Source organism: Loxodonta africana, chromosome 16 (genome assembly GCF_030014295.1).
Source record: "Loxodonta africana isolate mLoxAfr1 chromosome 16, mLoxAfr1.hap2, whole genome shotgun sequence".
Taxonomy (NCBI): Eukaryota; Metazoa; Chordata; class Mammalia; order Proboscidea; family Elephantidae; genus Loxodonta; species Loxodonta africana.
The window spans coordinates 43367333-43393685 of record NC_087357.1 but is presented as its reverse complement, the minus strand read 5'-3'; the positions used below and the strand labels follow the sequence as shown (position 1 = coordinate 43393685).

At 39.8% G+C, this 26353-nt stretch overlaps 1 long non-coding RNA gene across 1 annotated transcript in view; it reads right to left on the bottom strand.

Moving 5' to 3' along the window:
- Window positions 1–1508: 1508 nt before the first annotated feature.
- Window positions 1509–26353, bottom strand: part of LOC111750307 (uncharacterized) — a 51772-nt gene continuing 26927 nt past the window's right edge. Inside the window, exons 2-3 of the long non-coding RNA XR_002785467.2 lie at window positions 13307–13446; window positions 1509–6838 (exon numbers count right to left, since the gene is read on the bottom strand). This is a non-coding gene — a long non-coding RNA (uncharacterized LOC111750307). The remainder of the gene's footprint in view (window positions 6839–13306; window positions 13447–26353) is intronic.

Genomic DNA, 26353 nt, shown 5'->3' with positions numbered 1-26353 from the left:
TGGAAAACATGGCTTGGCGATAGAAACAACGCCAGAAATCAAATGATAGAATTTTCGAAGACCAACTTCTTCATTGCAGATACCTTCTTTCACCAACATAAACAGTGACTATACACATGGACCTCGCCAGATGGAACACACAGAAATCAAATTGACTACATCTGTGGAAAGAGACGATGGAAAAGCTCAATATCATCAGTCAGAACAAGGCCAGGGGCCGATTGTGGAACAGACTATCAATTGCTCATATGCAAGTTCAAGCTGAAACTGAAGAAAATCAGAGCAAGTCCACAAGAGCTAAAATATGAACTTGAGTATATCCCACCTGAATTTAGAGACCATCTCAAGAACAGATTTGACACATTGAACACTAGTGACCGAAGACCAGACGAGTTGTGGAATGACATCAAGGACATCATCCATGAAGAAAGCAAGAGGTCACTGAAAAGACAGGAAAGAAAGAAAAGACCAAGAGGGATGTCAGAGGAGACTCTGAAACTTGCTCTTGAGCGTCGAGCAGCTAAAGCAAAAGGAAGAATTGATGAAGTAAAAGAACTGAACAGAAGATTTCAAAGGTCCTCTTGAGAAGACAAAGTAAAGTATTATAATGACGTGTAAAGAGCTGGAGATGGAAAACCAAACGGGAAGAACACACTCAGCGTTTCTCAAGCTGAAAGAACTGAAGGAAAAATTCAAGCCTCGAGTTGCAAAAGTGAAGGATTCCATGGGGAAAATATTAAGTGATGCAGGAAGCATCAAAAGAAGATGGAAGGAATACACAGAGACATTATACCAAAAAGAATTAGTGGATATTCAACCATTTCAAGAGGTGGCATATGATCAGGAACCGATGGTACTGAAGGAAGAAGTCCAAGCTGCTCTGAAGGCATTGGCGAAAAACAAGGCTCCAGGAATTGATGGAATATCAATTGAGATGTTTCAACAAACGGATGCAGTGCTGGAAGCGCTCACTCGCCTGTGCCAAGAAAGATGGAAGACAGCTTCCTGGCCAACTGACTGGAAGAGATCCATATTTATGCCTATTCCCAAGAAAGGTGATCCAACTGAATGTGGAAATTATAGAACAATATCGTACGCAAGCAAAATTTTGCTGAAGATCATTCAAAAACAGCTGCAGCAGTATATTGACAGGAAACTCCCATAAATTCAGGCTGGTTTCAGAAGAGGACGTGAAACCAGGGATATCATTGCTGATGTCAGATGGATCCTGGCTGAAAGCAGAGAATACCAGAAGGATGTTTACCTGTGTTTTATTGACTATGCAAAGGAATTCGACTATGTGGATCATAACAAACTATGGATAACACTGAAGAATGGGAATTCCAGAACACTTAATTGTGCTCATGAGGAACCTATACATAGACCAAGAGGCAGTCATTCGGACAGAACAAGTGGATACTGATTGGTTTAAAGTCAGGAAAGGTGTGTGTCAGGGTTGTATTCTTTCACCATACCTATTTAATCTGTATGCTGAACAAATAATCCAAGAAGCTGGACTATATGAAGAAGAATGGGGCATCAGGATTGGAGGAAGACTCATTAACAACCTGCGTTATGCAGATGACACAACCTTGTTTGCTGAAAGTGAAGAGGACTTGAAGGACTTACTAATGAAGATCAAAGACCACAGCCTTCAGTATGGATTACACCTCAACATAAAGAAAACAAAAATCCTCACTACTGGACCAATGAACAACATCATGATAAATGGAGAAAAAATTGAAGTTGTCAGAGATTTCATTTTACTTGGATCCACAATCAACACCCATGGAAGCAGCAGTCGAGAAATCAAAAGACACATTGCATTGGGCAAATCTGCTGCAAAGGACCTCTTCAAAGTGTTGAAGAGCAAAGATGTCACCCTGAAGACTAAGGTGCGCCTGACCCAAGGCATGGTGTTTTCAATCGCATCATATGCATGTGAAAGCTGGACAATGAATAAGGAAGACCAAAGAGTTGACGCCTTTGAATTGTGGTGTTGGCGAAGAATATTGACTATACCATGGGCTGCCAAAAGAATGAACAAATCTGTCTTGGAAGAAGTGCAGCCAGAATGCTCCTTAGAGGCAAGGATGGTGAGACTGCGTCTTACATACTTCATCAGGAGGGATGAGTCTCTGGAGAAGGACATCATGCTTGGGAGAGTACAGGGTCAGTGAAAAAGAGGAAGACCCTCAACGAGGTGGATTGACACAGTGGCTGCAACAATGAGCTCAAGCATAACAACGATTGTAAGGATGATGCAGGACTGGGCAGTGTTTCGTTCTGTTGTGCATAGGGTCGCTATGAGTCGGAACCGACTCGACAGCACCTAAGAACAACATATATATTCAATTCAGCAAACTTTCACTGAGACACCAGACTCTTTCTGAGGGCATTATAAAGATAGGTAAGTTTCAGCCCCTGCCCTAAAGAAATATAGACTAATAGAGGATGAAGCACATATATAAATAAGAAAGTATAATACCAGTGCATCAAGAGAGGCATAGAGCTCCATCAACACAAAGGTCATATCGATAACTAACATTGATTGAGCACTTTCTGTGTGCCAGCCAGAGTGCTGAGTGCTTTAAGTGTGTTATTCAATTAATCTTCTAGAATTATCCCCATTTTACAGATGAGGAAACAGGTTTAGAAAGAGTGAATACATGTGGTTTGTAAGTGGAGGAGCTGAGATTTAAACAGGTCTCTCTGACCCCCACGTCCATGCTCTTAATCGCTTCCCTATGTGTACTACTTTTTAAGTTGCAAAGGAATCAAGACTTCATAAATGTCTACCAAACAACCTGTTTGTATATCTTCCAGCTTCTGACACTAGAGGGGACTCTGTTGGTCTCAAACCCAAGCAAAGGAGTCAATAGCCCAGACTGAATGCCAGCTCCCAAACAAGCTAACTCTGGGTAGGCTGATGGGTCATGTGAAAAAACATATGGTGACTCCCATGAGAAACACGGATGGCGAGCGTGGTGTTTTCTAGAAAAACAAGTATGGTGAACGTTGGGCAGACAATCTTATAGATCTCAACTGTAAACATTAGCCTATTGTTTTCCTAAACAGAATTTCTATAAAGAATGGCCAAGACTATAGAATCAGTTATTAAACATTCTAATAATATTTCACATTTCCAAATATTTTCCATTTTTTAACCAACTTTATTGGGGAGGGTCACCAACCAGTGACCATTCCTACTCATGGTGACCCCATGTGTGTCAGGGTAGAACTGTGTTCCATAAAGTTTTCCATGGCTGACTTTGGAAGTAGATCACTAGGCCTTTCTTCAAAGGCACCTCTGAATGGATTCAAATCTCCAACCTTTCAGTTAACAGCCATGTTTGTTAATCATTTGTACCACTCAGGAACTACTTAAAATGAATACAAAAGAAAAAAAATCAAGCAATGGCTCTAGCTTCCTACTTTCTGCCACTGTCATGTCTTTCTTGAACATAGAATTTCAGTAAATACCCACTAAGCTTCAGTTTTGTAATTATTTTTGGCCAACTTTTTATTGAATTATAACATACACATAAAAAAAAACCTGTATAATCACAAATACATAACTAAATAACATTTCACAAAATACACATACCCTTGTAACCAATATCCAGGTCAAGAATCAGAACATTTACAGCAACTCAGAAGGCTCCCACATATCTCCTTCCCAGCCATGTACCCCACCACCACCACCACCACCTCGCGGTAGCCTTTCTCCTGACTTCTGATGTCATTGATTAATTTTGCCTGCTTTTGTACTTTCTGGAATTGTGCAAGATATGTTTTGTGTCTGGGTTCTCTTTCATTTGTGAGATGTGCCCATGTTGTTGCCTGTGGTTGAGTGTCGTTCTTATTGCTGTGTAGTCCCCAGTTTTGTATTTAAAACGTTATTTTTACTTATACAAAGTAGGTTGGAAATCAGTTCTGGTGACCTGGTAGAAGTAGCTTTCTCTCATGATATATTGAGCGTGATGGTGAAAGATGCGGTTCAGGCAAGCTGTCTGGAACTTTGCAACAGAGAGAAATTGTTCTTACAAAGTTGATAGTTTTATTGAGATTGTTATGCTGCCCAGCTCAAGTGAAGACACAGGCAGCTCCCTCCTTATGATGAAAGAAAAATAAATGACCAGCCTCCTAGCCCTGTTCAGAACAGAGCTTCCAATCAGACCACAGAAAAACCTAATCAGACCACATATTGTTTATTTCAGCAAATAGCATCCAGGGGCTCTAAAGACAAATAACAATTTGTATCATAATTCCTGGAAGACAACACCATTTTCTAATTTTTCCCAAGCAAGCTAACAATAATTTAACCACAGGGCTGTTGTCAAATCTTTATTTACCAGCCCTGAGATACAGATTCTGGAAATAATTTCCATCAACACCTGCAATTTCCCTTCTTTTTGCTCCATGGGAGTTATTATGCAAGTAACAGCAAGCCCGAAATCAGCTGGCTTAAACAATCAGGACAATTAATTCCTTTCCATCACAAGAAATATGGAGCTGAGTTAGCTTCATGGTGCAGTGACATTGACAAGGACCTGGGTTCTTTCCATATCAGACTGTCCTCAGGAGAATACCCCATATATCCAAGGAGACTAAGGCAGTTCCAAGAGTCACATCCAGAAATAACTTCAAGCAGTAGAAGATGTTGTGTCTTCCCTTTGTCTCTCTCCGTGGGGAAACCTTCTTCAGCAACCCACCACTTCTCATCAAGATCCATTGGTGAAAACCAATCAATGGCAGAGAAAATGGAATTACAATAACTGACACATGACAACAGCATTTATCCTAATAATAAGGAATAGGGTCCTCTAGCCTGAGTCACACTCAAACAAAGCAAAGGCTCTACTGACAAGGAAGAAAGATTGTTGGGCTGATAACCAGTCAACCATCATCTTCCACAGTTCGCTTCTGTGGCTTCCCAACATCCGTACATACTCCATGTTCCACACATTGTTCAAAAAATGCCTATGTTTCCATGAAATAGACATTGTCCCTCCATGAGTGAAAGTAACCTAAAATCTCACGGAGAAGAAAAAAATTAATTCAATAAAAACTCCTATTCAGAAAAGTAACAGTAGCCACTAGTCCATACCCAAACTAGTTGCCATTGAGTCAACTCTGAGTCATGGTGACCCAATCTGTGTCAAAGTAGGACTCTGCTCAGTAGTGTTTTTAATGGCTGATTTTTCAGAAGTAGATCACCAGGCCTTTCTTCTGAGACGCCTCTGAGTGGACTTGAACCTCCAACCTTTTGGTTAGCAGCTGAGTATATTAACTATTTGCACCACCCAGGGACTCCCACTGGTCCATAACACATATTACTTCCTGCAGAAGAGGAATAGCAAGTACTATTCCTATGACCCAGGAGTGGAATGGGTTTCTCAGTCAGCCAGTAGGGCCACTCCTGGTTCTGCTCTCCTGGAGGATCTCCCTTGCCCATCATCTTTCATGTCTACCTCTGAGATGAGCACTGGGGAAGATTATCCCTTGGAGGCCACCAGATTTAGCAGCCCACTTCCTGCAGGTACAGATTCTATGATGTTAGGACCACCTTAGGGCTTGAATGGTCCCAAACTTTGGTCAGTCAAGTTTGAAATTTGCTTATGATCCATTCTGGCAACCAATAAAGGCTAACAATCTGGTCTGAAGAGGTCTGTGAGTTCCACAATCTGTGTCTTCTCATCATGAGTCTCTATGCTCTGCCACCCCAAATACAAAGTTTAATGGCTTCTACATTAAGCAATTGATAGCATTAGCCATGTGATGGAAAAGGGAGCGGAGTAGAAAAGGGAAAGCACCTTCTATAATCCCAGGCTTTCCAGGTGCCTCTAAACTGGATTGTGCCTCTTGTTTTGTGAAGAATGTTTGAGAGGAGATATTAGAGAGAGGCACTGAAGATCAGACTTGCTTTTGTCCCAATCGTATTAGCCTTGTCTCCTGTGAAATTTCTTTCTTCCTGTCCTTTTTTTCACTGATTTTGTATAAAATTGGAATTTCCAACTTTGAAAATCTCCAAATTATGGGACTTTCAGTCACTTTAGATTACAGCTTACAGGCAGAAAGAGGAAAGCTCTATTTTCTTTCCTTTATGTATTTAAGCATGCCACTTTTAGTTTAAACTTCAACCTTAGATTCCATTCTTGAGAGCTGCAAGAAATAGTCAACACATGTCAATATTCCCAATTTTCCTACCGTTACCTGTAATACTACAGTCTTTTCAGGCACAAGCTCCAACAGGTGACAGTTATGGAGAAAAGACCACAGACTCAGAAATTTTTAAATATGGCTTTTCTGCTACAAAATATATAATATCTGCATATGAAAAGAAATGAAGGAACTGACCACCAGTCAGAAACTAGGAAGTATCACATCTCAGTTCTTAAAACATCAATTTTACATTTTCTCACTTATACATGTGTAAACTCCAATTTTCCCCTGTTCATTCCATCTTCCCAGAAACTACTTTAGGATCTACAGGGAAGGGAGGCCTTATTTTTTCACTATAAATACACTTTTGGAAAGGAATTTGAGTACACATTTTGAAAACAAAGTCAATCACAGCAAACAACATAAAATATATAACTGAAATGAGATCAAGATTTTTTTTAAGGGGGGAGAAACATATTATTTTGATCAGAAGAACAAAGAGGAATATACCATTGAGGATTTCTTTTGTTTACTGAGATTTTTAACTTTTGGAAAATATGACGTGAAGTTGTGTTCATTCTAGGAAGCCCCAGTTAAATTTTATTTTAAGGAAGATGCTTGAGTTCATTCATGTTCAGTTAATGGCCAGGTGGTTTTCCTTTACTTGGAGACCCTGGGGAAAAGATTAGTAGAGGTGTATTAATGATGGGCAAGGGAGATACTTCCCAGAAATTTGAAAAACAGCTACCTCGCCAACCGACTGGAAGAGGTGCGTATATGTACCCATTCCAAAAAATGTGATCTAATGCAATATGAAAATTATCGAACAATATTATTAATATACATGCAAGTAAAATTTAGCTAAAGATATTTCAGAAATAGTTGCAGCAGTATATCAACAGGGAACTACCAAAAATTCAAGCCGGATTCAGAAGAGGACATTGAATGAAGGATATCATTGTTGATGTCAGATGGATCTTGGCTGAAAACACAGAATACCAGGAATATGTTTACCTGTGTTTTATTGATTATGCAAAGGCATTCGATTATGTGAATCATAACAAATTATGGACAACACTGCAAAGAATGGGAACTCCAGAACACTTAATTGTGTTCATGAGGAACCTGTACAGGGACCAAGAGACAGTCATTCAGAGAGAACAGGGGGATACTGCGTGGTTTAAAATCAGGAAAGATGTGCATCAAGGTTCTATCATTTCACCATACTTATTCAGTCTGTAAACTGAGCAAATAACCTGAGAAGTTGGCCTATATAAAGAAGAATGTGGCATCAGGATTAGAGGAAGACTCATTAACAACTTGTGATACGCAAATAACACAGCCTTGCTTGCTGAAAGCAAAGAGGACTTGAAGCACTCACTGATGAAGATCAAGGACTCCAGCCTTCAGTATAGATTACACCTCAATGTAAAAGAAAACAAAAATCCTCACAACTAGACCAATAAGCCACATCATGATAAGCAGAGAAAAGGATTTCATTTTACTTGGATCCGCAATCAACACCCATGGAAACAGCAGTCAAGAAATTAAACAACCTATTGCCTTGGGCAAATTTGCTGCAAAAGATCTCTTAAAAGTGTTATAAATCAAATATGTCACTTTGAGGACTAAGGTGCACCTGACCCAAGCCAGAGTATTTTGAATTATCTCATATGCACATGAAGGCTAGACAATGAATAAGGAAGACTGAAGAAAAATTGATGCCTTTGAATTATGGTGTTGGTGAAGAATATTGAATACACCATGGGCTTCCAGAAGAACAAACAAATCTGCCTTGGAGAAGTACAGCCAGAATGCTCCTTAGAAGTGAGGATGGCGAGACTTGTCTCACATACTTTGGACATGTTATCAAGAGGGACCAGTCCCTGGAGAAGGACATCATGCTTGGTAGAATAAAGAGTCAGCAAAAAACAGGAAGACCCTCAATGAGATGGATTGATACAGTGGCTGCAACAATGGGCTCAAACATAGCAACCATTCTGAGGATGGCACAGGACCAGCCAGTGTTTCGTTCTGTTGTACATAGGGTCACTCTGAGTCGGAATCAACTTAATGGCACCTAACAACCAACACTAATAAGGTCTTTGCACTCTTGTTCAAAGTTCAAGTTCTAACCTGGAAACATGCTTCATAGATGTGGAGTTGCCCCTGAATTCCATGGGTCTGAGAAAGCTAGGTAGCCAAGCACCAATGCCAGCATCCCAGGACTCATCCTGTGTGTAAGTCTCACCATCAATGAATTTGACATTTTTTTACATTATTTAAGCCAAATCAACTTCCCTTCCAGAAGTGAATAAACCTATTTGGTTTTTAGTTGGATATTAATCAATTCCCTTTACCCAAGTTCAGCACATTTGAACAAACAGAACCATGTCCCCAAAAGAAAGGTCTACAGTATATCACACTCACCAATTCATCCCTTATGTTTAGTATGTTCCTGGCACATGGTAGGTGCTCAGTAAATATTGCATAGATGAATAAGTAAAAAGAGACATGCCCACTCGGTAGCTCAGACATCTGTGTCTTTGAACATGTCACTGGCCATACTGAGCTTACTAAGAATGCATAGAGGAGCCAGACATGGAGAAGCCAGACTTTTGGATATTTGAAATAGTTTACAGTTTCATTAGACTTTGAGACTTGCTTTTATTGCCGAATAGTGTCTGTTGGTATCCATTCTCTCCCAGATAGAGCTCTTGGCTGATGACAGAAAGTTAAAAATTTCAGAATCGATCTCTTTCTACGTTGTTTTCTTCTACCTGTGCCAGGTGGCTGAAACTGCTGTGGTGATTGGCTCCAGTGATGCTCCTTAAACTCTGGCTCTCATTCTCCTTTCCAGTATCAGAAATAACTACTCCTTTCCTTTCCTTAAACGTTGTTCTTATACTGGTATTGTCATTATTATTGCAAGTTGCACACTCATGAATGTACAGTTACTAAAAACACATGGCTGTCTTTATTGATTTGCCATATCATGAGTTCCTTGAGGATGGACAAAAAGAGGAACAACAAAAAAAAGAGGAAAACCGAATAAGGAAACTTCCCAGATACATTAGTACAAAACGAAGATGGAAAAACACAGGGAAAATGAAATACTTTATCAGCTGAAATCACTGGAAAATCAGTGAGGTGGGAAAAGAAGTCTAGCTCTTTTGGGATCAGTCACTCTGAAGAATGTGTGTAGTGAGGGAAAATTCCTTGGTACTCTTCCTACCAAGAGATGGGAGTCTATGTTCCCTTCCCCTAAATCTGGGCCTATCTAGTGACTCAACTGTAACCAATAGAATGCAGTGGATATGCAATCTCTTCTGAGACTGTCAGAAAAGGCCATGTTGCTTCCAGCTGGTTCTCTTAAATCACTCAGTCTAGGGGAGCCTGCCACCATGTAAGAAGTCTAACTACCTTGAGACTGCCATGCTGAAGATGCCACGTGGAGACCTCTGGTCAGCAGCCCCAGCTGAGTTTTCAGTCAACAGCCAGCACCAACGGCCAGCCATGTGCGTGAGCCATCTTGGACATTCGGCTCAGCTGACCCTTCAGATGAATGGAGCCCCAGCCAATATCTGACAACCACCACATGAGAGCCCCTCAAGTGTGAACTTCTAAACTATTCCTAAATCTGATCCACAAAATTAGTAGGAAGATAAAATCAGTTGTTTTAAGCCACTAAATTTGGGGGCCATTTGTTATACAACAATAATAACTGGATCTGGGGGCAGCCTTTGTAGAAAACGTATGAATTTTTTCTTCTAAATTCCTGAGTGGGGCTGTTGAGCCCTCTATTGATTTCCAGCACAAGCAAGGACATAACAACACAATATTCATCAGTGAGTGTCTTAGATAAAAATAACAACCTAAGCTTGCACATGTAGAACTCATTAAAATGTAAATTAAAATTATAAAGGACTTCTGGAATGGAAGCAGTCTCTGCTTAATTAAGGCAAGAAATGCAAAACCTATCTGAGATGAGTCACAAGAATAAATTATTAGAGGCTTCCACAAGTGATGTTTCTTATTACTGGACAAAGGCCTGGCTACTAGAAAGGCTCAGAAATTATTCTCCCCGGAAAGGAAATGAGAGGAAAAACATTCACAGAAACATCTTGTGATTGAAGCCAACTCTGCCCCCATGTAGAGGCATGATGTGGACTTCATTCCCTACAATATCCTCATGACTAAGCTCTGACAATTAGTCCAAATATTCTCTCCAGCCAAGGCAACAGTAGGAAACTTTTCCATATGGCCAAATTTTGTTGGGCTTGCCGGATTCGTAAATTAGACCTTTCACTTACACAAAAGGAAAGAATTGCACACGTAACCAGTTGTTCTTTGTTTTGTTCCCCTTCCCTTCAGAAATGCGCCCCATCCACGTGTGGCTGTGCTCCAGGGAAGCCTTTCAGAACCCGCGCTCTTCCTTGAAGACCATGCCCTTTTCCATTCAACCCTTCAGCACTTCCCATATTTGGGAAGAATTGGCCCAGCCTGGCCTGAGGGACAGTTAGGAGAGCCAAGCTGTCATCCCATATGATCTTTTCTCACTTCCTGGCAGGCCAGAACCAGGACAGCCCAAGGCAAAGAGCACACAAGGCAGGGGTTTGGTCCTCAAGATGACTCCTTCTCAGGGAACAGCTCCCTGTTGGCTTTCCCTGGACTGAGAACTGAGAATTGTAACCCCCTTCTTGGTAGTCCTTGACTTGAAAAACCTCACTGCAAAGCTTCTATAGTAACTAAGAGAGGCAGTGGCTTGCAAAAGTCACTTCGAAAAGTCACACTGGGAACACCTAGGGGTTGCCATAAAGAATGGAGGGTAGGGGGTTAGATAAGTGGAGCGCTAAGCCCCCATCCACATGGCAACCTGAGCATCCTCCTTTTTCTGTTTCACATATTCAACTTGAACAGAAACACAGTAAAACCTGCAAAAGCTAGAACCTGTGTAAAGCAGAAACCTGTCAGGAAGGAAAACTCAAATATTTTCCACTAAAACGAGTGATGGAAAAGCTGTAAGACTGCACCCTTCAAAGGCGGAAAACATTCTGGAAAAACAAGGCAGCCTCATCAAGTTCTGGCTCTAGAGGATTTATTTGTAGAAAAGAGTGCTACCCGTAAAAATTGTTTGGTAACCACTGTGGAGTGGAAACAGGGTAAGCATTTGAATCAGGCAGACTTAGGCTTAAATGCCACCTCTGCCCTTTAGTGACAGTGACCTCAATTCTTCTGTAAAGTGGGAATAACAATGCCAACTTTCGGGCATGGTAATGATAGAATGAGGTGATGTGCTTGCAGAGTCTGGCACATAGTTGATGCTCAATAAATAACGAAGATTGGGCCTTTAAATAGTCCCTACCCAGTCCCTGTTTCCTGCCCAAATTCAGAATTGATAAAGGCCAAAAAAAAACCAAGGTATTTGGTGAATGAGGTTTAGCTCTGTGGCAACAAAGGGCCTCCTAGACAGACCTCCGGTAGGTGGAGTGGGGGGAAAACGCTCATAAAATTTACGACATGGAGGAGCTCTGTGCAGCAAGGCAAATCCCAAAATAAGTAGGAGGAAGAGACTGAGTTACACATACTCAGTTCTTTCTCCCAGACTTGCTAACAGATAAATCACTCATGTGACTTATAAATGACTTATGGCCCTTGTATACAATTGCACATTGTGCACTGTACAATGCTAAGAGATGTTGTTGTTCTTATGTGCTGTTGAGTCAGTTCCAGCTCATAGCAACCCTATGTACCACAGAATGAAACACTGCCCGGTCCTGCGCCATCCTCGCAATTGTTGTTATGCTTGAGCCCATTCTTGCAGCCAATGTGTCAACCCATCTCATTGAGGGTCTTCCTCTTTTCCACTGACCTGTACTTTACAAGCAAGATGTCCTTCTCCAGGGACTGATCCCTCCTGACCACATGTCCAAAGTATGTAAGACGCAGTCTCACCATCCTTGCTTCTAAGGGGCATTCTGGTTGTACTTCTTCCAAGACAGATTTGTTTATTCTTTTGGCTGTCCACAGTATACTCAATATTCTTTGCCAACACCACAATTCAAAGGTGTCAGTTCTTCTTCAGTCTTCCTCATTCATTGTCCAGCTTTCGCATGCATATGATGCGAATGAGAATACCATGGTTTGAGTCAGGTGCACCTTAGTCTTCAAGGTGACAGCTTTGATTTTCAACAATTTGAAGAGATCCTTTGCAGCAGATTTGCCCAAAGCAAAGCCGCCTTTTGATTTCTTGACTGCTGCTTCCATGGCTGTTGACTGTGGACCCAAGTAAAATGAAATCCTTGACAACTTCAATCTTTTCTCTGTTTATCATGGTGTGGCTTATTGGTCCAGTTGTGAGGATTTTTGTTTTCTTTATGTTGAGGTGTAATCCATACTGAAGGCTATAGTCTTCCATCTTTATCAGTAAGTGCTTCAAGTCCTCTTTACTTTCAGCAAGCAAGGTTGTGTCATCTGCATAACGCAGGTTGTTAATGAATCTTCCTCCAAGAGATACCATTCATTATATATTTTGATTTACCTGCTAGGAATAGATCTAGAAGTTCTCATATGTCAGAGTCAACAACCCCACTGGTTTCTCAAAGTCTCGTAGGAGAGTGAGTAAACAGCAAAACACCTACTGGAAAATTATCTAAAGAAAAAAGTCACCAGATTTAATTTTAGCCATCTCTGGATAAGCAAGTTTCAAGGAGATAGCACCTGTGACACAGGCAGATGGATTAATCTCACTACAGTCATGCTTAATATCCATGACGTATTTTGTGAAATAGGACATTATGTGATTTAGATGTTGTGCAAACATTTGATTCTGGGCTACGGGGCGACTGGGCACACAGAGGAGAGAGTTGGAGGGCTGTTGGCCAGTGCTCAGCAAGGGCAGCTCCCTCTGCTGAGCCTCAGGTAAGCACTCAGCCTGGTCCCGCCCAGGATCGAGCCTCTAGCCCCAGAACAGGGAAGTCAGGTAACAGGCACCGGGCAAGGGCATGGGCAGCAGGGGAGCTGTCTCAGCCATCCTGCGCCACCACCCTGGCTGGGCCCTGGGATGCCTGCTGATCTCAGGAGCTCTGGAGCAGGATTAGGCGCCCACTCCTCCCACCAGCGGGGGCGCCTGTTTTTTTACCGTCAGGGACAGCGGAGCGGCATTGCTGCCAAGTTGAGCTGCAGGCATCCCCCGGAGGGTGCTAGCTGGGCCCGACATTGTGCAGAGGGAAGTCATGCAGCGCATGAGTGTATAGTCAAAAGGTACAGCACTGCCATTGCCTAAAAAACAGAAATATATAAGAGCTGCAGGTTACCGTTTGTTTCTTCTAGGGTGATTTCTCCAAGGCTTGGCAGACTTCACACGTTTGCTAGGCCATGTGACATAGTCCTGTTACACATTTGTTGTCAGGGTAACCTTCGGTGTAATTTTCCAGAGGTGCTTATTAGTAATTGTTAGTGATATTAGTTGGTACATTTAGCGTCTATGGTCATACAAAGCCTTTCTCTCTGACACCTGACTCAGATTATTTCTATGCACTGGGTTTTTTTTTTTTTTTTTTTTTGTGCTCAGGGTGTATCTTGCCTGGAACTTATGCAGATAAATAACGGCTTTTACAATAACTCCCCGGCCTCTTTTAACATAAAGGCTAATCTTGGGAGAGTACTAATAGTTCACCCTAGCATCACAGAGCATAATGCATATATACCCTACTGAGATGAAAACTTCAACTCAGTGTGAAGACAGGCATTTCTCCATATCTTTCTGAATGCATTAAGTTTAACTAGTATCAACACTATGCTACAGTTGCCAGAAATACTTAGAACAGGGACAAAGTGTGTTTAGTTTATTTTGGTCTGGTTCCTTCTCCACTCCCTCTTCCTGGCTTTCTGTTAGAGGATTTTTGCCATATTAGGTTACAAGAAATGGAGAAGTGGATGGTCTTATTCGTGGGACGCTAGTGCCGGGAAACAATTACAAATTATTTGGTAAAACAGCAAGGACTTAACAGAAACCCAAGTATTTCTCAGGACAGAGGTTTGACAGATTTTGTGGTACTTCTCTATACGTAGCTATCAATCCCCTATGAGGTTTTTTTTTTTTTGCCTCCAAAAACTCCATGGATTTGAACAAAGAGCCAAATGCAGTGAAAATAGCAGTAGCATTTGTTGAGCTTTTACTAAGTTGAATGTCATGTAAGTGTTTTACTTTCATTATTTCATTTAATCCTCACCACACTACTATGAAATAGGTAGTATTATAATCCCCATTTTATTGAGGATGAAACAAAAAAGATTAAGTAACTCACTACAAGGACATATAGCTGGTAAGTACCAGAGGTGAGCTTGGATCCCAGGTAGCCTGACTCCTGAGACTGTGAGAATATGTACAGAGTATTGTTGCTCTTGTAAAATTCTATCATGCGATCCTTAGCATGAGTTCTATCACCAAGGCCATATTTTCCAAATATCAATCCTTCTTCTTTGTTTCCAACTTTTGCATTCCAATCACCAGTAATTATCAATGTGTTTTGATTGCATGTTTGATTAATTTCAGGCTACAGAAGTTGGTAAAAATCTTAAATTTCTTCATCCTTGGCACTAGTAGTTGGTACGTAAACTTGAATAATACTCATATTAACTGTTCTTCCTTGTAGGTGTATGGATATCATCCTATCACTTACAGTGTTGTGCTTCAGGATAGATAGCGAAATGTTCTTTTTGATGATGATTGCAATGCCATTCTTCAATTTGTCATTTCCAGCACAGTAGAACATATAACTGTTTGATTCAAAATGGCCAATACCAGTCCATTTCAGTTCACTAATGCCTAGAATATCCATCTTTATGTGTTCCATTTCATTTTTGGTGACTTCCAATTTTCCTACACTTTGTACATTCCATGTTCCAATTATTAATGAATATTTGCAGCTATTTCTGCTCACTTTGAGCTATGTCACATTAGCAAATGAAGATCTCAAAAGCTTGATTCCACCCATGTCATTAAGGTTCACTCCTATTTTTAGGAGATAGCTCTTCCCCAGTCGTATTTTGAGTGCTTTCCAACCTGAGAGGCTCATCTTCCAGCACTATATCAAACAATGTTCTGCTGCTATTCATAAGGTTTTCACCGATTTTTTTTTAACAAGTAGATCTCCAGGTTCTTCTGCCTAGTCCATAGGACTATACATGTAGACCTCATCAGATGGAATAAACAGAATCAAATCGACTACATCTGTGGAAAGAAATGATGGAGAAGCTCAATATCACCAGTCAGAACAAGGCCAGGGGCTGACTGTGGAACAGACCATCAATTTCTCCTGTGTAAGTTCAAGATGAAGCTGAAGAAAATTAAAACAAGTCCACAAAAGCCAAACTACAACCTTCAGTAAGTTCCACATGAATTTAGAGACCATCTCAAGAATAAATTTGACACATTGAATATTGATGACGGAAGACCAGACAAGTTGTGGGATGGCAGAAGGACATCATACGTGAAGAAAGAAAAAGGTCATTAAAAAGACAGGAATGTTTCAGGGGACATCTAAGTCAATTGGCATAATAAAATCTATTACGAAAACATTCTGCATCCCACTTTGAAGCGTGGCATCTGGGGTCTTAAACTCTAGCAAGCACCCATCTAAGATGCATCAATTGGTCTCAACCCACCTGGATCAAAGGAGAATGAAGAACACCAAGGACACAAGGTGATTATGAGCCCAAGAGACAGAAAGGGCCACATGAACCAGAGACTACATCATCCTGAGATCAGAAGAACTAGATGGTGCCCAGCTACAACCGATGTCTGCCCTGACAGGGAACACAACTGAGAACCCCTGAGGGAGCAGGAGAGCAGTGGGATACAGACCCCAAATTCTCATAAGACCAGACTTAATGGCCTGACTGAGACTGGGAGGACCCCTGTGGTCATGGCCCCCAGACCTTCTGTTGCCCCAGGACAGGAACCATTCTCAAAGCCAACTCTTCAGACATGGATTGGACTAGACAATGGGTTGGAGAGGGATGCTGGTGAGGAGTGATCTTCTTGGATCAGGTGGACAGTTGAGACTATGTTGGCATCTCCTGCCTGGAGGAGAGATGAGAGGGTGGAGGGGATTAGAAGCTGGCGAAAAGGACACAAAAAGAGAGAGTGGATGAGAGAGCAGGCTGTCTCATTAGGGGAAGAGTAATTAGAAGTGTGTAGCAAGGTGTATGTGGGTTTTTGTGTGAGAGGCTGACTTGATTTGTAAACTTTCACTTAAAGCACAATAAAAATTATTAAAAAAAAAAAGACAGAAAAGACCAAAATGGATGTCAGAAGAGACTCTGAAACTTGTTCTAGAACATAGAGTAGCTAAAGTGAATGAAATAAATGATGAAGTAAAAGAGCTGAAGATTTCAAAGGGCAGCTCAAGAAGACAAAGTAAAGTATTATAATGAAATGTGCAAAGACCTGGGGTTAGAAAACCAAAAGTGAAGAACACGCTCAGCATTTCTCAAACTGAAAGAACTGAAGAAAAAATTCAAGCCTCAAGCTGCAATACTGAAGGATTCTGTAGGCAAAATATTGAATGATGAAGGAAGCATCAAAAGAAGATGGAAGGAATACACAGAGTCACTGTACCAAAAAAGAATTGGTCGATGTTCAACCATTTAAGGAGGCAGCATATAATAAAGAACCAATGATACTGAAGGAAGAAATATAAGCTGCACTGAAAAAAAAAAAAAAAATTTTTTTTTTTAAGGCAGTGGTGAAAAACAAGTCTCCAAGAATTGACAGAATACCAGTTGAGATGTTTAACAACAGGTGCAATGCTGGAAGCTCTCAGTTGTCTATACCAAGAAATTTGGAAGACAGCTACCTGGCCAAATGATTGGAAGAGATGCCCATTCCAAAGAAAAATGATCCAACAGGATGCAGAAATTATTGAACAATATCATTGATATCACATGCAAGTAAAATTTTGCTGAAGAAAATTCAGAAATAGTTGCAGCAGTACATTGACAGGGAACTGCCAGAAATTCAAGCTGGATACAGAAGAGGATGTGGAATGCAGGATATCATTGTTGAAGTCAGATGGATCTTGGCAAAAGCAGAGAATACCAGAAAGACTTACCTGTATTTTGTTGTTTATGAAAAGGCATTCAGCTGTGTGGAACATAACAAATTATGGTTAACATTGTGAGGAATGGGAATTCCAAAAATCACTTAATTTAGCTCGTGAGGAACCATACATAGACCAAGAGGCAATCGTTCAGACAGAACAAAGGGATACTGCATTGTTTAAAATCAGGAAACATGTGTGTCATAGTTGTATCCCTTCACCATGCTTATTCAATTTGTATGCTGAGCAAATAATCCAAGAAGCTGGATTATATGAAGAGGAATGCAGCATCAGAATTGGAAGGAAGGCTCATTAACAACCTTCGATATGCAGATGACAGAACCTTTCTTGCTGAAAGTGAAGAGGATTTGAAGCACTTACTGATGAAGATCAAAGACGATAGCCTTCAGTATGAATTATGCCTCAACATAAAGAAAACAAAAATTCTCACAAGTGGACCAATAAGTCACACCATGATAAAGGGAGAAAATATTGAAGTTGTCAAGAGTTTCATTTTATTGGATTCACAATCAACACTCAGGAGGCAGCAGTCAGGAAATCAAGCAACATATTGCATTGGGCAAATCTGCTGCAAAAGACCTCTTTAAAGCGTTAAAAAAAAAAAAAAAAAAAGATGTCACTTAAAGGACTAAGGTGTGGCTGACCCAAGCCAGAGTATTTTCAATGGCCTCAAATGCATGCAAAACCTGGACAATGAATAAGGAAGACCAAAGAAGAATTGATGCCCTTGAATTGTGGTGTTGGTGAAGAATATCAGATATGCTATGGACTGCCAGAAGAATGAACCAATCTGTCTAGGAAGAAGTACAACCAGCATGCTCCTTAGAGGTGAGGATGGCGAGACTTTGTCTTATGTACTTTGCGCGTGTTATCAGGAGGGAACCGTTCCTAGAGAAGGTCATCGTGTCTGGTAAAATAGAGGTCAGTGAAAAAGAATAAGACAGCCTACGGAATGGATTGACACCGTGGCTGCAGCAATGGGGTCAAACATAACAGTGTTGTGAGAATGGTGCAGAACCAGGCAGTGTTTCATTCTGTTGTACGTAGGGTTGCCATGAGTTGCAGCTGACACGATGGCACCTAACAACAACAATTGTTGCTCTTGGAGAGATTCAAATGCATAAAACTTGTTTTGGTATTTTCTATTCAAAATCCATTCTCATTTTAACTGAGGTCAAAGGGCTTAACCATCAACAGAAAGCTGTGGAAAATTCTCTTTTTTATTACTGAAAGCAAAGGCCTCCCAAATATCTAGAACAAAACTGAGTAGAAAGGTATATCCAGGCATGGAGCTCTATGAAAGAAAATTGCTGCCATCTAGGTAGTATATAATGGATTATGAAAAATGCAAAATAGCATCTGCCCTCTTGCTGGAAATGGCCTATCCCTGGGCTATTTCCTAATACTAAGCAGAGAGGAAATTTTATGCAGTCAGCATTGGGAAAACCCCTGATCTCAATTTTTTAAAAAAATTCAATAACCCTAAGGGGTATAGAGATAACACAATTCCTAATAGTCTTTATACCTTAATAAGAATGAGAGATCTGAGAATAGAAGAATAGAATGAACTTCATATAAATTTGAATAAAAATAAGCCAAAAAGAACGAATCTGCCTGAAAGGCTCAAGACAAAAACATTTATAGTGCATTTTTTTAGGACTCCTTAACTACCGAAGGAATTGGGATCATGTGGCAAGAGAATCTATTGGAATTATTTTACATTGCACTGCGTTGACTATCTGGTTGAGTTTTAAAGGCAATAATACGTTTAAGAAAACTAAATAACAAGACTTGGAACCATAATTACCCAAGGGTTCAACTGGACAGCAGCTTTTAGTTCCCTAGATACAAGGCTTTCTAAATAAGTCTCCAGTGTTTGGAAACTGCCTATTACTTCATCTGAAACAACCCTCCCATGTGAGGTTGGGAGAAGTTGGAAGTATTTTGTGGGCAGCTCAAATCTGTGGTTCTGCCTCATGTCCAATTAGAATAGAAAACAATATTGGTACTAAAAGGGACTGGAAGAATTCTCTCAATTTTACTCAACTAGAGTCACGATTGAATGATCCAAGGGCTACCTACAGAGCAAATTCTATGTATTATGCATTATCACTCAAAGTTCATTGAACTGTTGAGCTCCACAATTGTGCACAACAGCTGCTAGGCAGTGGGGTGTAAAGATAAACACGGCTTGGTTCCTATAGCAGGGAACTCACAGTAAAATTGAGGACACAGGGCATATCCATATCAAGATAGATCATGATTCAATTCAGATTTGCTATATAATGGTGCAGAAAAAGAATACTTCAGTGATTTAGATGAGAGATATATCAGAGCCTGCGGAGGCAGCTAGGTCTTTGAGGGGACGAGAGGATTCTGGGAATACTGGAAGAAAAAAAGGCATTCAAAATCAAGATGCTCCATCTTGAATCTGGCTAAGGTTATGTTAACTTAAGAATTAATTTGTATATACTAATCTATATCCTAATGATTTGTACACTTTTCTGTATATGTTATACTTCAATAAAAATTTTAATTAAAAAATTTTTAAAGGAATACATTCTTGTTATTCCCTTGACCTAACTCAGAGCTCACTCAGTTTAAACAGCCTTTTTCCCCAGGGTGTTTCTTGAAAATAATCAGAGGCAATTGTTTAACATTGCAGTTGCCTCAGGTGACAACACCAGTTGGAGATTTAAAAAAAAAAAAATCTTAAAAGGAAAAGATGTGGGGATGAGATATCCACAGGGGCCTTTGAAAAACCCCAACATATTCCTGAGAATCTAGAACACCACACGCATGCATAAAAAAAAAAAAAGGTTGTACAAATACCCAGGGCTCTGTGCGTGTTCTTAACAAAATACAAACCAAATCCAACAACATACGAAAAGGGTTATACACCATGACCAAAGATAGTTCAACATATGAAAATCAACCAATGAAACATGCCATACTAATAGAACAAAAGGAATAAAAACAAATGATTACCTCAATAGATGCAGAAAAGGCATTTGACAAAATCCAACATTCTTTCATAAAAAACACACAACAAGCTAGAAATAGAAGGTAATTTTTCCAACATGCTAAAGGGTATCTACAAAAAATCCACAGTTACTATCATACTTAATTGTGAAAGACCAAAAGCTTTCCTTCTAAGATAAGCCACAAGACAAAGATGTCCACTCTCACCACTTTAGTCAACATTATATTGGAAGTTCTAGTCAGGGCAATTGGTCAAGAAAAAATAAAATGTATACAGATTGGGAAAAAAGTAAAACTATATTTATAGATGGCATGATCTTGTATATGAAAAATCCTAAATAATCCACAGAAAAACTGTGGGTACATGCTAATAAATGAGTTCAGCAAGGTTTCAAGATATAAGATCAATATAAACAAAAAAACTAAACCCAGTGTCGTCAAGTCGATTCTGACTCATAGCGACCTTATAGGGGACAGAGTAGAACTGCCCCAGTTTCCAAGGAGCGCCTGGCAGATTTGAACTGCCGACCCTTTGGTTAGCAGCCGTAGCACTTAATCACTACACCACCAGGGTTCCCAAGACCAATATATGAAACTTAATTGTATTTCTAAAGACCTTTTTAAAGTGTTAAAAAACAAAGATGTTAACTTTGAAGACTAGGGTACGCCTGACCCAAGGCATAGTATTTTCAATTGCCTCACATGCATGGGAAAGCTGGACAAAGAATAAGGGAGACTGAAGAAGTGATGCCTTTGAATTCTGGTGTTGGTGAAGAATATTAAATATAACACGGACTGCCAGAAGAACAAACAAATCTGTCTTGGAAAATGTACAGCCAGAATGATCCTTAGATGCAAGGATGGTGAGACTTCATCTCACATATTTTAGACATACTATCAGGAGAGAACAGACTCTGGCGAAGGACATTATGCTTGGTGAAGTAGAGGGTCAGTGAAAAAGAGGAAGACCCTCAACAAGATAAATTAAAACAGTGGCTGCAACAATGGGCTCAAACATAGCAACGATGGTGAGCATGGTGCGGGATCGGGCAGTGTTTCATTCTGTTGTACATAGGGTCACAATGAGTCAGAACCAACTCAACAGCACCAAACGACACAACTTATGAACTATCCAAAAAATTAAATTAAGAAAACAGATCCATTTATAATAGCACCAAAAATAATAAAATACATAGGAGTAAATTTAACAAAAGATATGTGAGACTTGTACACTGAAACTAGAAAACATTATTGAAAGAATATGAAGAAGACCTAAATAAATGGAAAGACATTTGTGGATTGGAAGACTAAATATTGTTAAGAATGCAATACTCAACAAATTGATCTCAAGATTCAATGTTATCTCTATCAAGTTCCCAACTGCTTTTTTTGCAGACATTGACAAACCATCCTAAGATTCATGTGGAAATGCAGGGGACTCAGAATAACCAAAACCATATTGAAAAGGAAAACAAAGTTGGAGAACTCAATTCCGGTTTTTGGAACTTTCTACAAAGTTATGGTAATCAAGACAATGTGGTACTAGCATAAAAATAAAAATGTAGATCAATGGAATAAAATCAGACCACAGAAATAAACTCTTACATGTACAGTTTTTTTTAGTTAATTTTTTAAAATAATTTTTATGGTGCTTTAAGTGAAAGTTTACAAATCAAGTCAGCCTCTCACACAAAAACATATACACCTTGCTACATACTCCCAATTACTCTCCCCCTAATGAGACAGCCCACTCTCTCCCTCCACTCTCTCTTTTTGTGTCCATTTCACCAGCTTCTAACCCCCTCCACCCTCTCATCTCCCCTCCAGGCAGGAAATGCCAACATAGTCTCAAGTGTCCACCTGATCCAAGAAGCTCACTCCTCACCAGCATCCCTCTCCAACCCATTGTCTAGTCCAATCCATGTCTGAAGAGTTGGCTTTGAGAATGGTTCCTGTCCTGGGCCAACAAAAGTCCTGGGGGCCATGACCACCGGGGTCCTTCTAGTCTCAGTCAGACCATTAAGCCTGGTCTTTTTATGAGAATTTGGGGTCTGTATCCCACTGCTCTCCTGCCTCCTCAGGGGTTCTCTGTTGCGTTCCCTGTCATCGCTTGTAGCTGGGCACCATCTAGTTCTTCTGGTCTCAGGATGATGTAGTCTCTGGTTCATGTGGCCCTTTCTGTCTCTTGGGCTCATAATCACCTTGTGTCCTTGGTGTTCTTCATTCTCCTTTGATCCAGGTGGGTTGAGACCAATTGATGCATCTTAGAGGGGTGCTTGCTAGCGTTTAAGACCCCAGACGCCATGCTTCAAAGTGGGATGCAGAATGTTTTCGTAATAGATTTTATTATGCCAATTGACTTAGATGTCCCCTGAAACCATGGCCCCCAAAACCCTGCCCCTGCTACACTGGCCTTCAAAGCATTCAGTTTATTCAGGAATCTTCTCTGCTTATGGTTTAGTCCAGTTGTGCTGACCTCCCCTGTATTGTGTGTTGTCTTTCCCTTCACCTAAAGTAGCTCTTATCTACTATCTAATTAGTGAATACCCCCTCCCACCCTCCCTCCCTCCCTCCCTCCCCCCTCTCGTAACCACAAAAGTGTTTTCTTCTCAGTTTAAACTATTTCTCAAATTCTTATAATAGTGGTCTTACACAATATTTGTCCTTTTGCAACTGACTAATTTCACTCAGCATAATGCCTTCCAGGTTCCTCCATGTTATGAAATGTTTCACAGATTCGTCACTGTTCTTTATTGATGCTTAGTATTCCATTGTGTGAATATACCATTCATGGATTATCCATTCATCCGTTGATGGGCACCTTGGTTACGCTGCAATAAACATGGGTGTGCATGTATCTGTTCATGTAAAGACTCTTTTTTCTCTAGGATATATTCCGAGAAGTGGGATTGCGGGGTCGTATGGTAGTTCTAGCACTAAATCAATTTCCAAAGTGGCTGTAACATTTTACATTCCCACCAGCAGTGTAGAAGTGTTCCAATCTCTCTACACCCTCTCCAACATTTATTATTTTGTGTTTTTTGGATTAATGCCAGCCTTGTTGGAGTGAGATGAAATCTCATTGTAGTTTTGATTTGCATTTCTCTAATGGCTTATGATCGTGAGCATTTCCACATGCATCTGTCAGCTACCTGAATGACTTCTTTAGTGAAGTGTCTAGTCATATCTTTTGCCCACTTTTTAATTGGGTTATTTGTCTTTTTGTAGTTGAGTTTTTGGACCATCATGTAGATTTTAGAGATCAAGCGCTGATCGGAAATGTCATAGCTAAAAACTTTTTCCCAGTCTGTGGGTAGTCTTTTTACTCTTTTGGTGAAGTCTTTGGATGAGCATAGGTGTTTGATTTTTAGGAGCTCCCAGTTATCTAGTTTTCCTTCTGCATTCCTAATAATGTTTTGTATACTGTTTATGCCATGTATTAGGGCTCCTAATGTCCCTATTTTTCCTTCCATGATCTTTATTGTTTTATATTTATAGTTAGGTCTTTGATCCATTTTGAGCTCATTTTTTGCATGGAGTGAGGCATGGGTCTTGTTTCATTTTTTTGCAGATGGATATCCAGTTATACCAGCACCATTTGTTAAAAAGACTGTCTTTTCCCCATTTTTAACTGTTTTGGGGCCTTTGTCAAATATCAGCCGCTCATATGTGGATGGATTTATATCTGGATTCTCAATTCTGTTCCATTGGTCTATGCATCTGTTGTTGTACCAGTACCAGGCTGTTTTGACTACTGTGGCGGTATAATAGGTTCTAAAATCAGGTAAAGTAAGGCCTCCCACTTTGTTCTTCTTTTTCAGTAATGCCTTATTTATCTGGGACCTCTTTCCCTTCCATATGAAGTTGGCGATTTGTTTCTCCATCTCATTAAAGAATGTTGCTGGGATTTGGATCAGAATTGCATTAAATGTATAGATTGCTTTTGGTAGAATAGACATTTTTATGATGTTAAGTCTTCCTATCAATGAGCAAGGTATGTTTTTCCACTTAATAAGTCTCTTTTGGTTTCTTGCAGAAGTGTACTGTAGTTTTCTTTGTATAAGTCTTTTACATCTCTGGTAAGATTTATTCCTAAGTATTATATCTTCTTGGGGGCTACTGTAAATGGCATTGATTTGGTGATTTCCTGTTCGATGTTCTTTTTGTTGGTGTAGAGGAATCCAACTGATTTTTGTATTTTTATCTTGTATCCCGATACTCTGCTGAACTCTTCTATCAGTTTCAGTAGTTTTCTTGAGGATTCCTTAGGGTTTTCTGTGTATAAGATCATGTCATCTGCAAATAGAGATACTTTTACTTCTTACTTGCCAATCTGGATGCCCTTTATTTCTTTATTTAGCCTAATTGCTCTGGCTAGGACCTCCAACACAATGTTGAATAAGAGCAGTGATGAAGGGCAACGTTGTCTGGTCCCCAATCGCAATGGAAATGCTTTCAGACTCTCTCCATTTAGGGTGATGTTGGCTGTTGGCTTTGTATAAATGCCCTTTATTATGTTGAGGAATTTTCCTTCTATTCCTATTTTGCTGAGAGTTTTTATCATAAATGAGTGTTGAACTTTGTCAAATGCCTTTTTTGCATCAATTGATAAAATCATGTGATTCTTGCCTTTATTTATGTGGTGGATTACATTAATTGTTTTGAACCATCCCTGCATACCTGGTATGAATCCCACTTGGTCATGGTGAATTATTTTTTTGATATGTTGTTGAATTCTATTGGCCAGAATTTGGTTGAGGATTTTTGCATCTACGTTCATGAGGGATAGAGGTCTATAATTTTCTTTTCTTGTGGTATCTTTAACCTGGTTTTGGTATCAGGGATATGCTGGCTTCATAGAATGAGTTTGGTAGTATTCTGTCCTTTTCTATGCTCTGAAATAACTTTAGTAGTAGTGGTGTTAACTCTTCTCTGAAAGTTTGGTAGAACTCTGCAGTGAAGCCGTCCAGACCAGGGCTTTTTTTTGTTGGGAGTTTTTTGATTACCTTTTCAATCTCTTCTTTTGTTATGGGTCTATTTAGTTGTTCTACCTCTGTTTGTGTTAGTTTAGGTAGGTAGTCTGTTTCTAGGAATTCATCCATTTCTTCTAGGTTTTCAAATTTATTACAATACAATTTCTCATAGTAATCTGTTACGATTTTTTAAATTTCAGTTGGGTCTGTTGTAATATTGCCCATCTCATTTCTCATTTGGGTTATTTGGTTCCTCTCCTGTTTTTCTTTTCTCAGTTTGGCCAGTGGTTTTTCAATTTTGTTGATTTTTTTAAAAACACAACTTTTGGTCTTGTTAATTCTTGTAATTGTTTTTCCGTTTTCTATTTCATTTAGTTCAGCTCTAATTTTTATTATTTGTTTTCTTCTGGTGCCTGTGGGTTTCTTTTGTTGCTCTCTTTCTATTTGTCCAAGTTGCAGGGATAATTCTTTGATTTTGGCTCTTTCTTCTTTTTTGGATGTGTGCATTTATTGATAGAAATTGGCCTCTGAGCACTGCTTTTGCCTTGTCCCAAAGTTCTGATAGGAAGTGTTTTCATTCTCATTGGATTCTCTGAATTTCTTTACTCCATCCTTAATGTCTTCTATAATCAAGTCTTTTTTGAGCAAGGTGTTCTTAGTTTCCAAGTGTTTGATTTCTTTTCCCGTTATTGATTTCCACTTTTATGGCCTTTTGGTCAGAGAAGATGCTTTGTAATATTTCAATGTTTTGGATTCTGCTAAGGCTTGCTTTATGACCCAATATATGGTCTATTCTAGAGAATGTTTCATGTGCACCAGAAACGAAAGTACACTTGGTTGCTGTTGGGTGGAGTGTTCTGAATATGTCTATGAGGTAAAGTTGGTTGATTGTGGCCTTTAGATCTTCTGTGTCTTTATCGAGCTTCTTTCTGGATGTCCTGTCTTTCACTGAAAGTGGTGTGTTGAAGTCTCCTACTATTATTGTAGAGCTGTCTATCTCACTTTTCAATGCTGATAGAGTTTGTTTTATGTATCTTGCAGCCCTGTCATTGGGTGCATAAATATTTAATATGCTTATATCTTCTTGGTGTATTGTCCCTTTAATCA